Source organism: Pipistrellus hanaki (assembly GCF_964339955.1).
Source record: "Pipistrellus hanaki genome assembly, chromosome: 1".
Classification (NCBI taxonomy): domain Eukaryota; kingdom Metazoa; phylum Chordata; class Mammalia; order Chiroptera; family Vespertilionidae; genus Pipistrellus; species Pipistrellus hanaki.
In genome coordinates, this window is record NC_140503.1 from 37,598,876 (window position 1) to 37,615,207 (window position 16,332).

Consider the following 16,332-nt stretch of genomic DNA (forward strand, 5'->3'; position numbering starts at 1 on the left):
ATTCAGTACTGAGTAGCCTTCCCCCAGATGTCTTGCTGAGGGAGGCCTCCCCTTCATGTCTGAACATAATAAATTAGAAAATATGCAGTAATTACAATACTTGCACATGGCATAGTAATTGATTCTCTGAGATTTCATGAAACATCTCTTTAGATCACATCATTCAGTCATTTACATTCATTCCTTCAACAAACAAACATCTGGCACCTGCTAAGTGCCAGGCCCTGAGATTAGTGGTATGGGTACAAAGTCAAATCAGGTACCAGCCATTACCTGAAGGCCCTAAGATGCGAGGGAATCCCAGATGAGGAGCAGCTAAATCTCGCTGAGGATCAGACAACTTTCTAGGGAGAGGATTCTTGAGCTGAATTTCGAACTATGAGTAGAAGTTACTAAAGGAATTCCCAGGGAAAGAAAGAGCATGGGTGGGGACAGGGTACTCATGGCATTGTATCTGCATGTACCCAGTCAGGAGCCAGAGTTATGTATGGAATGAAGGATGTTTGGAGAAATGAAGTGTAGGGGGCCACAGAGGAACAGGAACCAGATTCTGCAAAGTTTTAACCAAACTAATGAGCTTGAATTGTGAATCATAGGTTATGAATTTAGGTTATAAGCTTATTAGGTGATTACCCCCTGCCAGGAGAAAGAAAAAAAAAAGAAAGAAAAAAAAAGAAAAGAAAAAGAAAACTTAAAATATTTCTATTTTGATGAAAGAGAAAAATTAAACATCTATGATGGATTGAGGGGAAAGCTTATGATCTTCCTTCCCAACATGATAATTACAATCATTGTAGAATAATAGTTCCTTTCTACCAGCCTCTCTATTTGTATTAACGTAAGTAGATTAAACCCTCTGGGGACCTCAAAGTTGTAGGTGAATATTTTATCCTGGAAATTATAACAAATTAGAAACTGTATGGGGCTAAGTCATTTCCTGCAGTATTTTTCCAGGCTATTAGAGTACCATTTATTCCCATGCAATGTAAAACACTCAAAACGGGGGCTGAGTTAGTAAACCTCCCTTAGCAGTTCATTTATGATAGCTCCAGGAAACAACTTGGGTATAGGAAAAACAGAGACCAATATCTGCACATCAATTTTCTTTCTTTGGTTTGGCTTCAGAGAGCTCCAGTCTCTCTCTATTTTTCTATTATAGAAGACCGGGTTCTTGAGAAACAGATTCCCACAATGAAATCTTAACGCAATTCAAGAAGTCAGAAAGGGTGAAATTTATTTTTAGATGTTCTCTTATTTTAAAATGCAGTAAAAACATTTTGTTTGTTGGCTTTAATACCCACTTACGTGTTTTTAAAGTTGTGTTGTGGTTTACCTTGAGGTTTTAGACTGCTTACGTTTCAGCAGATCATCAGTATTGATATGCTTGTTTCTAATTCTCTGTGTGTGGTGGTTGCTGGAGAAGTCACTGACAATGAAGTGATTCTGTTCCAAACCCCACAAAAATATTGCTTCATAATACCTAGCATTGTATTTTGTTTCTCCATTGCTAATGCCCTTTCCCATACATTGCCTTATTTAACCTTTACAAGCTAAAAGAGTAATTCAGAGATTCCAATGAGTGGATTCCCAAACTTAATTCATCCTTTTCTCTCATTACCTGGGAGAGCTTTTCATAAAATAGATTCATGAGCTTCACTCCCCTACTCAACCTCCAAGACACTGCTTTAAACGTTTACCAAAGCTGCCAGATGACACTGATAGAACGAACCTCATTGGAAACTTCTGTTTAAGGGGATTTTTTCTAGAACTCTTCAGGGACAGACCTAGACCTCAAACCAAAGATGCTGACTACAAGTCATAGGTGTTTCCCACAGATCACAGGTCAGGGAGAAGACAGGGCCCGGGAGGATAGCTGTATATGGATGTGGGTTGATGATAAAAAGGTAAGCCTTAGAGCAATTTTCCTTCAGAAAAGAGCTTTTAAAAGTGAAGATGATTGTTCTTTTCTAAGATTCTAGAAATCATCTAAAATACAATTATTATACACACATAAGATGTCGTGTCTAACATTGAGAGCATAAAATTTTAAAATTGAAACTCACTGAAAAAACCCAATACCTACCAGACAGTAATGTCTTTGTTTTCCTTTTCCTTCTCATAATTATTGACAGGCATGCATTATAAAAAGAATTTAAGTATTGGTGGGAAAGAATTTGAGAGTTATTTCTAGTAATTCCCTTGCTCCCTTAATGGTCTGGTATCAGATTTTTAAAAAAATGTGTATCTGACTTTATTTTCCTAACACTTGCTCTAATCTTAACTTCATAAATTGGAGGCTTTCCATCCCCACTCATATAAGGGGAAATCTGGGGGCTGGGCCTGCCCATTGCTAATGGCCCCTCGAGAAAGGTCTTTAACTTTTCATCTACTAGACAAAATAATGATTTGTATAGCTCTCAAATATCTTTTTATTATTATCTCTTAAATCACATATATTTTTGCTGAAAATATTACATATGACTCCTTTACCCCCATTAGCCCCTTCTAACCCACCCCTGGCCCCCTAACCCAGACCTTCATCACCCTCTTGTGTGTGTCCATGGGTTATGCACATATGCATACAAGTTCTTTGGTTGATCACTTTCAAGTGTCTTTTTAAAATAGGGATTTATTTTTCTTTGATATATTTCAACTCACACTTTATGTTTTCTGAATGAGTAATCCTGGGGGTAAATGCCCTTTATAAGTACGGATGACAGGCAGTTGAATAGACAAAACTTCTAAAGAAACCATTTGTACCTTTAAAAAAAAAATTAAAACTTATTTCAAAATGAAAACCCGCCCACAATTCTTATTTTATGTTTTTGGATTTTCAGAGCTTGTTATCTTTTAAAGAAAAGCATAGTCTTAAACAACAGTCAAAATATATATTAACGGAAGTTCAGTGTATGTTCATGTAATTTTAGAGCTTGGCTATGTTATGTGCATATGTATGTATGCGTGTATCATCTATGTCTATGTATGTGTGTTTTGGGTACCAATATATTTAAGAAACTCTTTTAAGAGAAAAACATACCCTTAACTAGCTTGTTTATATTATACTTTTATTGTATGAAATTTAGCATAATGAGTAGTTTATGCTGTTTCTCTGTTTTAACTTGTTTTGCTTGTCATTACTCCCTCTCTCATGGTTACCAAAAGGAATATTTGTAAATATTTGTAACATCAGGAATCTTGTTTCATCTTTGGTTTAACAGTCTAAAATTCGTTAGAATACAAAGAAAAATCCCAGAACACTCAAGAGTGTTGAAGGAATAGTAATTAAGATAGTAATTTGATCCCAGGACCTTGTACATCATAGGCTACAGATTGAATGCTGTACTGCCGATGGTGGGGGTAGTGGTGAACCTCCATTCCATAAATATTGTATATCTACCGGGGGCTTCTTGTTGGCAAAATGGAGTGTATATGTGCATGTATGCATTTTTCTGGGAGTCAGACTCTTCGTGTTCTTTAAATTGTCTAAGGATTTCATAACCCCAAAAGAAAGAAAACTAGAGTAAAAAGTTGCAAGATAGCTGAAACTGGTTTGGCTCAGTGGATAGAGTGTCGGCCTGTGGACTGAAAGGTCCCGGGTTCGATTCCGGTCAAGGGCATGTGCCTTGGTTGTGGGCACATCCCCGGCGGGGGGTGTGCAGGAAGCAGCTGATCGATGATTCTCTCTCATCGATGTTTCTAGTTCTCTATCTCTCTCTCTTCTTCTCTGTGGAAAATCAATAAAATATTTTTTTTTTTTAAAAACGTTACGAGATAAATGTGTCCATTGCACTCTCTAATTTAGACTTTCCAACATCCCTTATGTATCAGTCAGGTTTCTCCAGAGAAGGAGATGTATATGTATATATGAAGAGATTTATTATCTACTCACGTGGTTACGGAGGCTGAGAAATCCCTTGATCTGGAGTCTATAGGCTGGAGAACCAGGACCGAGGGTGGCATGATTCAGTCTGAGCTTGCAGGTCTTAGAATGGGGGACTGATGGTCTAAGTCCCAATCTGAGTCTGAAAGCCCAAGAACCAGGAGCATCTACGTCTGAGGGCAAGTGAAGACAGATGTCTCAACTCAGGCAGAGAGAACACCCTTCCTCTGCCTTCTTGTTCCATTCAGGTCCTCAGTGAACAGCATGATGTCCTCCAAATCAAATGCGAATCTCTTCCCTCACAGACAACCTCAGAAACAATGTTTTACCAGCTCTCTGGGCATCCTTTAGGCCACGCAAGTTGACACATAAAATCAAACACCACCACTTAATTGCCTGAAACATAAATTTATCTAACTTTCTTTTCTGCCTCTTATGACCTAGGTGCCAGTCAATAAATGAAAGAAACTTTATTGACATGGTACAGGCATATGACTAAAACAGAGAAAGTACAATCCAGTGTCATTTTATGAGAATGACGTGTTCCCAAAGACTTGGCAAAATTCAAAACTTGCATATTTCATGTCTAAACGCTCCCTTAGGACTGATACAAATGTTTACTAGCAAGAGTGGCTAAGGCTTGTGCGAATAGCATAAACACAGTTGGAAATTCACCTCTCCTCCAGCTTAAAATTATAGCTCTTCAATATTAATAAAAACTCTAAATTTTGCTGAAAATGCAACCTTCTTATTTTTTTCAAATTATAAGAGAACGCTTACTTAGAAAGTCACAGAGGTAGTAAAAGTGAACTGTCAAAGAAATGGACTAAGGAAACACATTACAGAGGCAGAAGGGCCCTTGGAGTTTAGGAGAGGGAAAGGCAAAAGGATGTTTCTTGGGAGAGACGGGGAAGGGAAAGGCTCAGGTGTACTCTGGAGAGGGAGAGGGACTGAAAGCGAAACTTAGTTGATTTTCAGTCAGCCTTTTCAAGTTAACTCAATTCTAATTTGCATATATTGGCATTAGGTATGTTACATTGTGTATAATAAATTGAAAATCCATCCTTTCTAATTAAGATGCTCAACATTTTGACTCAGTTTTACCTCTTATAAGATATCATTCATAAATAATTTTGCACAATTGATAGTGCTGCTAATACCACTGTTGGTACAACTACTGTAATTAATGACTCAGCTAGTCTATAAGGGGAAATACATTTCTTTTGTTGTTTTGCTTTTATATTTTTTAGCAGTCTGACAACTGAGGAAATCAAACAGGAAGGCTAGAACCCAATAAAATACTAGTTCAGGTTTGAAAATATTCAGTTCTAATTATGGTTTTCATCCAGTGTGAATATGTGTATATGTATGTGTTTAATTTTCATTTTGATTCAGTCATTTATGGGAAATTGTAATTAAGATTTGAAGATGGTTTGAGGTACAGCACTTTGGGCTGTTCATTTTGATTCTTGACTCATGGTTTCCTGCCCTAACAGAGAGGAGAGTGTAAATTCTCCTTGGTTTGTCTATTGCATATCAGTCACAATATATGAAAGTAAAATCTTTCAGGGGGTGTAATAAAAGTCAGGTGGAATAAGTCTTTCCTTTCACTTGAGCAATTTGGATTTTAAGGATACTATGATGTATCCTAAGCTGATATTTTTGGCTTTTAGGCTGTTTTGGCCTTAACGTGTGAAGCTTATTTACATAATAGGTAGTTAACCAAAAATGGCATGTTTGGTTTTCAGATAACAAATAACACTGATTGCCTTAGTTATGGGGACTTTCTTTAAATACACACACAGAAGGAATAAGGAAAAGAGGTGTCGAGGGCCGTGGGAACCATGTATCAGGAACAGAACTGGAAGTCATGTAAAAACAGCCTCAGAGACACATATCTGGGCTACATGGCAATCAGAATGTAATTTGAGAACTAGGAAGTTTATATTCCCCAGGATCCAATTCTAGCCTTTTGGAGCCATCATGTCGTCCCCTCAATAGCAGAAGTTCGTGCAGCCTCACCGCAGTGATCTGCTGTTATTGTTCCTCAACTATGGGTATGGTCTCTAGAAAGCCACCCTTAGGTAGCTCTTCGTTGTGTTCCCATGGTGTTCATGGGGTCTTGCTATTGTGATATTTAACACATTCTATTTTAATCCTCATTGTCTAGTCAGACCACTCTATGAAATTGTGAAGTCATGTCTGCTTTGGTCATCTCTGTATTCCTAGCTGCTGGCTTGTCTCTTGTCATTTTTTAGTCTATGCTTCCCTTATCGGCTGCTTTTAAACATATTTTCTTTAAACATATTTTCTTTATTGATTTTAGAGAGGAAGGGAGAGGGAGAGAGAGATAAAAACATCAATGATGAGAGAGAATCATTAATTGGCTGCCTCTGGCATGCTCCCTACTGGAGATCAAGCCCAGAAACCCGGGCATGTGCCCTTGACCAAAATTAAACCCGGGACCCTTCAGTCCACAAGCTGACACTCTCTCCACTGAGGTATACCAGCTAGGGCTATCGGCTGCTTTTAATTGACTTTCCTTTTAGGACTCAAAACGTTCTCAAAAGGAGAATTAAATTTGTTCCTGTGGCCACCATCTCCTCTGTGAGGTAGAGCTTTGGTGCCAGGTTACTTTACAGGCTGTTGGTGTACAGTGGCTGCCCTGATCCGACAGCTGAGGCCAAGTCGATGAGCGGGGTATCAGCATAGCAATTGATGTAGTCAAGTTTGTCAGGGGCCCACTCTGAGACGTGGGCTGTCCAGTACAAGAGATCACAGCTCACGCTCCAATCTTGTTGAGAGATTAAGTGCATATACAACCTAAATCAGTTATCATTCAGCCATTTCTTTATGAATTACTTTCTTTTAGACTGAAGAGCTAATATTTCTTTTGGGAAGAAGTATGAGCTCAGCTTTCAATGGGCAAAAATTTCATTTCCTTTATTAACGTTCTTGGTAACAAGAACCAGTTGCTGAGAAATAGGGCACAGTTATGCATGAAACTCCAGTCTACTGATGTATCAACTTCAAAGAATATATTTTGAAGAAAATTTTTTTTTTTTTTTTTTAGTTTTTGGCACTTTTGGTGACTAATTTACGCTGTATAATTTGTTATTGAGATAACCCAAATTCACCAAAATTAGGCCTGTTTGACCCTACCTTTTCTCATATGGTCCTTGCTAGACCTCTAGTTACAGTTATTTTAAAGGAGCTTCTTCTGACCACATTGGCACTTCAAGGTGGTTGTTTATTTTTTGTCTCTGATCACTTACTTAGCTCTTTAGAACCTTTCTTATTACCCGAGGAGCTGGGAGACAGCACAAGGTATTTTAGCTACTTTGATGTTTAATTTATTTGTCAGATTGCCTAGCCTATGGTGCCCAGCTGTTTGGTCGAACACCAGTCTCAATATCACTGTGAAGGTATTTTGTAGATGTGATTAACATTTAAACCAGTAGACATTGCTGAAAGCAGATTATCCTCCATAGTGTGAGTGGGTCTCATGCAGCCATTTGAAGGCTTTCACAGAAAGACAGGTCCGTGGAGGAGGAGGAAGTTATGCTTCCAGACTGCCTTTGGACTCAGGACTGCAGCATCAACTCCTGCTGGGATTTCCAGCCTGCTGCCTGCCCTGGAAATGTCAGACTTGCCAGCCCCCCACAATCACATGGGCCCCAATTCCTTAAAAGAAATCTCTTCCTCCAAGTACCAGTATGTGTATACACACACACACACACACACACACACACACACACACCCCCAACACTGCATTGATTCTATTTCTCTGAGGAATTCTGCCTAATACATCTACTATCAGCCTTATTAGTGAAGTGCGATTATTCACCCTAGTGGGAATAAATTAGATTAATTACTCTAAAACAATGGACCAACTAAAGTGTTGAGAAGGGTCTATTCTCCCCTTCCCTAGTCTCAACCAGAGAGACTTGACTTTTATTTATTTTATATATTAGAAGATGATGTCAATGGTGCTTTAAAAATTCCACTGCTAAAAATAAAGCTTGGGGAAAAAATAAAGTTTGGAAATTAGAAGTTTATGTTAGGATGGACCAATTTCTCAAAGTGTGGCATCTTCAGGACATCCTATATAATAATAGAGGAATTTCTAATTATCTGTTATGCCATGAGGCATAACGACTAACTGTGTAATGATTGGGGATCACGGATTTGCAGGAGGATGGGGCAGCAAACTACAAGCAGGCAGCAGAGAGCTACAGGAGGGGGCAGGCAGCATGGTATAAGGGGGATCTGGGGGGAGCTACAGGAGGGGGAAGCCACCTAGTGGCACACGGATTTGTACGCAGGGCTACTAGCCATAAAAATAAAAGGCCAAGAGGCATCATGACCAAAACAACCAGATGACTAGTCACCATAAGGTGGCATTGACCAACTCAGCCAATGTCCAGAGGGTGGCAGTGGTAGTTGGAGTGAAGCATCCGGGTTTCTGGGTGCCTGGCAATGACAGGAGCAAAGCAGCCCGGGGCCTGGGTGCCAGCAGCCGGGGGAAAGAAGGCCTATTCTTGCATGAATCTTCAGGCATCAGGCCTCTAGTTTTAAATAAACATTTTAGTGTAAACTTTGACTGATGAAGAGGTAATATCCCAAAATGTATCTAATATATTTTTGTAACTTATAAAGACAATTTCTCTCTGATAGGGATTTGTCAGGACATAACTCTTTCCAGTAGCTTGATTCTATCCAGCTCCGTAAGTTCTATAAATATTTAGGTAAGAAAATATAATGGACTTTGCTTCCTAGGTGAGAGTCCACCTTGTTGAGTGGCCTTTCACTAGTGCAGCAAGCTAAAATCACGAAAGGCAGGGAAATGTGTATTTATATCATACTCCCAACTTGTTTTTACAGGATTGGTGAAAATACTAAACCAATGCCGAGACCAGTTTGGCTCAGCAGTAGAGCGTCGGTCTGCGGACTGAAGGGTCCCAGGTTCGATTCCGGTCAAGGGCATGTACATTGGTTGCGGGCACATCCACGGTAGGGGGTGTGCAAGAGGCAGCTGGTCGATGTTTCTCTCTCATCGATATTTCTAACTCTCTATCCCTCTCCCTTCCTCTCTGTAAAAAAATCAATAAAATATTTAAAAAAAGAAAAAGAAAATACTAAACCAAGATGTGGACACGGGATCAGGGGCTGGGTGGGTTCTCCTTGGTGGTTGGGAAGGGACTTTAGAAGGAAGGGGAAACTGGACGGATGCTCATGAGGTTCTTCAGCATTGGCAGCGGGTGTGAGGGGAAGTAAAACCTGTGCTGTTGTGGGTTAAAGTTTTGATAACATTGTGGTAGCAGAGCACGGTGATGGGCTTAAAAGAATTCTATATTTTAGCCGGAATTTTCAGCAGATATGTCAAAATCGTCTTCATCATTCAGTAGCTCTGTTTGTGTGGGATTAATAGAAGATACACCTTATCGTGGAAATGGCCTTCCGGAAATAGCTGATAAGCTGGGCCCTTACTATCCAATATTACCTGGCTCTGGTAACCATGAGGTTTTTAAGTGTCTCTGAGCTCGGAGGCCATCATGTTGGCTTTTCTGTAGATGGGACAGGGGATGTGGTGGGCAAGTAGGATTCTGAACAGAGATAAATTGGGGGAACAGAGTGAAGGGGGGGGGTAGAGCAGGGGGAGATTGAAACTTTGCCCTTAATACACAGAGAGTGTGTGACTCTGGCTTAAAGTAAAAAGCTTCAGGTGGTTACCTGGCGCTAAAAGGTTTCTTTCTTTTTAAAAAAAAATATATTTTATTGATTTTTTACAGAGAGGGAGAAGGATAGAGAGCTAGAAACATCGATGAGAGAGAAACATTGACCAGCCGCCCCCTGCACACACCCTTACCGGAGATGCACCTGCAACCAAGGTACATGCCCTTGACAGGAATCAAACCTGGGACCCCTCTGTCCGCAGGCTTATGCTCTATCCACTAAGCCAAACCGGTTTTGGCAAAAGGTTTCCTTTAACTCCATCTGTTTTTGATCCTGCCAACAATCACAGAATTCCAGTGCAAATCAAAGGAACAGCACATCAGTGTTATATAGCAGCCCACCTTCCATTCCAGCTGTAACCACTTCCCATAGTGTGCAGGCCTACCGTAAGGGACTATATGATTTGGCAGGTGTACTTCAGTGGAGGTACACCTTTAATAAAAATTCAGGAGAATTTTAGTAATCTACAGTTGGCAGAAATGATTCGTATTGCCTTGTTTTATACAGTGCGCAAGGACCATTAACTGCATGCTGAAGCTTATTAAGGAGGTACTTTGATTCGTAGACTGCTTTAAATAGTTAGCGTTCAGGCCTTTTGGTTTTCCTGTTTCTTCTGTCCAGCCTCATGATTTATTATTCTTTTCCATCCATGGCCCCATTTAGGACAAAACATTTGCCTCATTTTGCAACTGGATTGTAACCTATCTAGAATCAGATACTGTGATTCATTCATCTTGCTGTTTTCAAAAATACCTAGCATGCTGTAGCCTCAAAATAAGTGTACTGATTGACTTGAACATTATCCCTCAAACTTACAGATCTCACATCTCCATTTCTCCCTTTTTGGGGACTTGATGATGTTGCATGAATGAAGGATGTGAAAAAACAATAAAAAACAATGGTGTTTTTTATTCTACAGGTATTTTTCAAAGGAGTAGGCTCCTTTCTGATTATAATAAGTCAAGCATTGTCTTATTTAAGGTAAAAATACATTGACATTATTATTTCATTTGCTTCCTACTGTATTTTATCACTTGTTCCTCATCTCCAGATACCTAGCTGAGAAGCATTAGCTACTTGCTATGCATAGTTTGAGTAATTTATGTCCTATTTTTATTTCTCACTGGGATTTCCTATAAACCATATCTAGCCCTCCAACTTCGGGGAAGGAGGGGGGGGGGGGAATGTGTGCTGATCTGGTCTATTGCTAAATATATATTTCCTCTCAGAATCTGTACTGTGTGGTTTTACCACAAGTGTAAAGTAAAGGTTAAAAGAGGCTAATTGGTACAAAAGGTCCTTAGGTAAAAAAAAAAAAAAAAAAATCAAATTTGTCATAACATGAAATTTACTTCGAGTGCACAATTGGTTAAATGTATAATTACAACCAACAGAATAACAGAATGTTATAAAATGTAAATTCAACTGGCTGTTGATCATTTATTGACTTAAATTCAAATTCATTATTCAAGTAGTTATAGCATTCTTAGATAATGATACAATGTATTGGTATCATTTTAAACATTCATAACTTTTTATATATAACATTTATTCAATAGTTAACAAATATTTATTGAACACCTACTATGTGTTAGGCTTAGTGCTCTAGAGCAGTGGTAGGCAAACTCATTAGTTAACAGAGCCAAATCTCATCAGTACAACGATTGAAATTTCTTTTGAGAGCCGAAAACCGATTTCTGCACATGGGCCACAAAGTTTCAATCACACTGTATGTGCACGCTCACACATGGTATAATATTTTGTGGGAGAGCCACACTCAAGGGGCTAAAGAGCTGCATGTGGCTCGCAAGCCATGGTTTGCCTACCACTGCTCTAGAGTTACACTGGTAACCAAGACAGATAGACATAGTCCCTGCCCTTATGGAACATTCTAAAAGACGAATTAAAAAAAAAAAAAGTAAAATAACCAAAATGATAAAGAACTGCCAGTTGTAATTAGCGCTAAAAAACACCACCACTGCTCTTCCTTCAGTCGGGGGCTTCGCGCTGCCCCAGAGCCAGGGGTGCTGTGTGCGGTGCGAAGGGCGTGTCTCCCCGCCTCGGCCTTGGCCTTGGGCCACTGCTCACGTTTCTCTTCGCGGTCGTGAACTCGGGAGGCGCCTGACCCCGCGCCTTGAGGGCCATCGAGGACCCAGAGATGGGGCTGGGAAGCCTGACGTCCTATGTATGAAGGAGATGCAAGTTTCCAGGAATTGAGTCCAGTTTCATGTCAGTGTAGGGTGGAGGGGGTGAAGCCTGTATTTATGGCTACAATGAGGCGTGACTGTTGATATAAGCACATCGTAGAATGGACTTGCTTAGCGGTGACTCTGAATTAGTGATGATATGGAAACAGAGGAAACGAGTCCCAGGAAGAAATGCTTTGATTTCTTAGGAGGAATTAAGCATTTTATTTAGGTCAGACCCTAGTTGTAGTTTCCCATCATTATCAAGAAAGACTTTCTGTTTTTGTTGTTTTAAATTGCTTACTCCCATTTTGAATTTTTCTGACAACTACTCTCCATATTTTTCTTGCAAGAATTGTAGCTTCAAATCTATTTAAACTGATACCGAACACAGTAAGTTCATTCTCTTTGTGGAACTTCATGAGTTTTGCATGCTGCTTGGTGCCAGTCCTGTCAGAAGTAACTAATAGGATCCAAGGAGAGTTAAAGACCAGCATGTTAGTGAGGACCTGACGGGTACATTCTTACAGTTTATTTTAAAGCCAGCTGTTTGGGCCACGGGGTGCCCGTTCCATAAAAACTGTGTAAAGTAATCGTTGTGCTTCTAGTTTGTAGTACAAACGGGGTGGAAGCTGGATGTGGTCTAAATTCCCAAACCTTGCCGTCTCTGGTTCCAGTAGCTGTAAATGTTTACCTTTGCTATGAAGTGGAAATAACTCAATATGGGAGCTTAAACTTGTTGAATATTTCTTTTATATTTTTCCATAGTTAAGCAAAAGTGGCACTAAAGATGATGAATAGCACTTTGAAGGAAAGAGCATCCTTAAAAAGCAAACTGGGTTCAACCTCTTTTGTCAGTCTTTTCTGGTATTGAGGTGGCTTTTTATAAAACCATTTTTTTTTTTTTTGGTATGTTTCTTACATAAAAATGTTTTAAGCTGAAAGTTCATGAGGAGATTTGGTTGTATTAAATTATTTTCACAAACTTGTCTTAACAAAAGGTGAAATGTTAAAACATACACACACACACACATGCACACACAGAAAACACCACCAAAAATAAACAAAAAACACATACCACCACCAACATATTCCAGAACAAATAGGGGCTGGGATAAAGAGTCAAGTTGGGGTAGGACTGGGTCATCGGTTGATTTTGGCCTTTCTAAAGGAGGAAATATTTAACCTGAAAATTGAAGAATTGGTAGCAGATAGGTGAACGGTGTGTGTGTATGCACATCTCACAAAAAGGAAGCTATAGCTATAAAGTCATTGAGGCAGGAAAGAATTTGGGGGGTTGAGGCACTGAGAGAAGCCTGGTAAAAAGGAGAGAGTCATTGAAAGGTGTTCAACAGGGATGTGACAAGATCTGATCTACTGGCTCAGAGCACACTGTCCATGGGTGGGGAAATAGATCCAGAGAGGAACAAGAAAGAACAAGAAAGACGTTTGGAAGCCTCTATGGTTCTTGAGGTGGGAAATGGTGGTGACTTGGACAAGGTCGGTGGTAGTGAAAGGAGACAAAAATGGATGGATTGGTGGTGGGATGAACGTGGAGGATGTGGAAGAGAGGAATGAAGGCTGGTTCATCTTTTTGACTTGAGACAAATGTCGTAGAATATAGGGATGGGGAAGTGGTCTTGTAGGAATGGATTCTGTCTTGAGCATGTTAGGTTTGACATGTTTATCAACTTTCCAGACTAAGAAGTCAGGCTGGCAGGTGACAAGCTTACTAGTGTAAACTCAGAGGAGGGGTCCTTGTTGGAACTGTTCCTTGGGGAATAATCAGCTTATAAGCAGCATTTGAAACTCAGGGAATGGGTGAGGTCAGCTAGGAAAAAGAATTCAAAGAGAGAGAGTATTTAGGATAAATTCCTGATTTACACATTGGATAGGAGTAAAGGAACTTGCAAGGAGCCCAAGGAAAAAAGTGGAGAGACAGGTAGGAGAGAAGCCAGGAAGCCCCCAAGAAAGAACAATGTTAAGTAAATCAAGATTTGGACAAACAAACTTTCTTTGCCTTTGTGTCCTTCTCTCTAAAATAAAAATTTATAAAGCATGTAGAGTTTTTATTAAATAAATTAGAATAGTGTAATAGTTTTCTATTTTTTTTTTTTTTAACAAAGTATCATATGCTTAGTGTCTCAAAGCAACAAAAATTTATCATCTTCCATATCTGGGGGTCAGAAGCCCAAAATAGATCTCTTTCACCAGGCTGATATCAATGTGTCAGCAGGCCTGTGTTCGTTCCTTCTGGGGAGACTGTTTCTTTGCCTTTTCTAGCTTCTAAGGACTGCCTGCTTTGTTTTCCTCTACTCATAGCCTCCTTGTTACCCTAAAGCTGGCAATCGTGAGTTGAAATGGGACATCACTTCAACCTCCCTTCCATGATCACATCTCCTTCTGATTCTGCTTCCCTCACCCCCTTCCACTGTTCACACTTGTTTCCTCTATCTGGACCAGTGGTTCTCAGCCTTCCTAATGCCACGACCCTTTAATACAGTTCTTCATGTCATGGTGACCCCAAACCATATAATTATTTTTATTTTTAAAAAAATATATTTTATTGATTTTTTTACAGAGAGAAAGGGAGAGAGATAGAGAGCTAGAAACGTCGATGAGAGAGAAATATTGACCAGCTGCCTCCTGCACACCCCCTACCGGGGATGTGCCCGCAACCAGTGTATATGCCCTTGACCGGAATCGAACCTGGGACCTTCCAGTCTGCAGACCAACGCTCTACCACTGAGCCAAACCGGCTTCAGCCATAAAATTATTTATGTTGCCACTTCATAACTGTAATTTTGCTACTATCATGAATCGCAATGTAAATATCTGATATGCCAGATGTCTTGGGCAACCCCTGTGAAAGGGTCGTTCAACCCCTAAAGGGCTCAAGACCCACAGGTTGAGAACTGCTGATCTGGACCGTCTTCACTCTCCTTCAGGTGGAGTCCTGTGCGCTCACTTTGTCAGCCCCATTCCAACACCACCCTTCGCAGAAGCCTGTTCAACCCTGGCAACAATGTCTCCTCTCTCCCTCAACGTTAGTGCCCTGCTGATGGCCTGCAGATGCACCTGTGTGGTAAGCACATCGGCATGAACTCTGTTTCTCCCCACCAGGCTCTCCGCTTGTTCAGCAGTGACTGCATTTTATTGCACCCGCACAGACTCTCGATGCTGTGTTGGAATCCTGGCTCTGCCACTTGCTAGCTTGTGGCTTTGAGCAAGTTTCTTCCTTCCTTCCTTTCTTCCTTCCTTTCTTTTTAAAAATATATATTTTATTGATTTTTTACAGAGAGGAAGGGAGAGGAATACAGAATTAGAAACGTCGATGAGAAACATCAATCAGCTGCTTCCTGCACACTCCCCACCGGGGATGTGCCTGCAACCAAGGTACATGCCCTTGACTGGAATCGAACCTGGGACTCTTCAGTCCGCAGGCTGACGCTCTATCCACTGAGCCAAACCGATTAGGGCTGAGCAAGTTTCTTAACCTATCTGTGCTTCAGAATCCTTATCTGATAAGTGGGGTTAATGGTATTACCTACTCAACAGGGCGATGGTGAGGTTTAAGAGAAAAATAAAATTACTCCAGCTAATAAGATTAGCTGCTGGTACCAGTTGTCAGAATGTACATCGGGGATTCGGTTTGGCTCATCAGTCCTTCTCCTGGGGCAGAAGTGGAAATCTCGGTGGTTGGAGAACCCTTCGTTGCTTCAGGAAACCACAAGTTGCAGTGCACATCCTGTGACGCATCGCTCGGAGGAACAGGGCAGAGAAAGTCTGGCAGCCTGAGAAGTCGGGAGATACTTGAACTCTGCCCTGGTTGTATTTCACGTCATTCTCTGGCTCAGAAATCTCAAATGGCATTCTACTGCCAACAGGATGAATCTAGACTTGTTGGCCTTGCTTATAAGATCTGCTCCAAACCAAGTTCACTTTACTTTTCTGGCTTTATGACTGCCCCAGCCCTGCCAGCAGCCACACGCCTCTTGTCATCATTCTCTGAACAAGTGCCCGTAGGCTATGGTTCCAATGAGGCAATGCTGAAGTGTAATGTTAAGGGGGGGAATAGTCATATTCCATGGGTAGATGATAATAATAACAATTACTATATACCACGCATCGTACAAAAAGTGCTTGACACTCATTAACTCATTTTAACCTTCAAAGCCTAATCCCGATCCCATTTTACCAATAAGGAAACTCAGGTGTTAAGGACATGACCCACAGCTCTATAGCTAGAAAATGGTGCAGCCGGGATTCCAACCCAAGCCTGGCTTCTTCACCTGTTCTGGAGACACTCGTTCCTGTTGACATTTGAGCCTCAGGGAACTTTCACTGCCTCTGTGGCCTTTGTCAGACTTTGCTGGCTAAAGCTGAGCCTTGCAAAGGAGAAAATGGACCACATCTCCCTTAAGGTGACCAGACGTCCCACTTTTGGCGGGACAGTCCCGATTTTTGGAAAGAAAAATCGGGACTGTCCCGCCAAAAGCGGGCTGTCTGGTCACCTTACCCTTAAAGCCA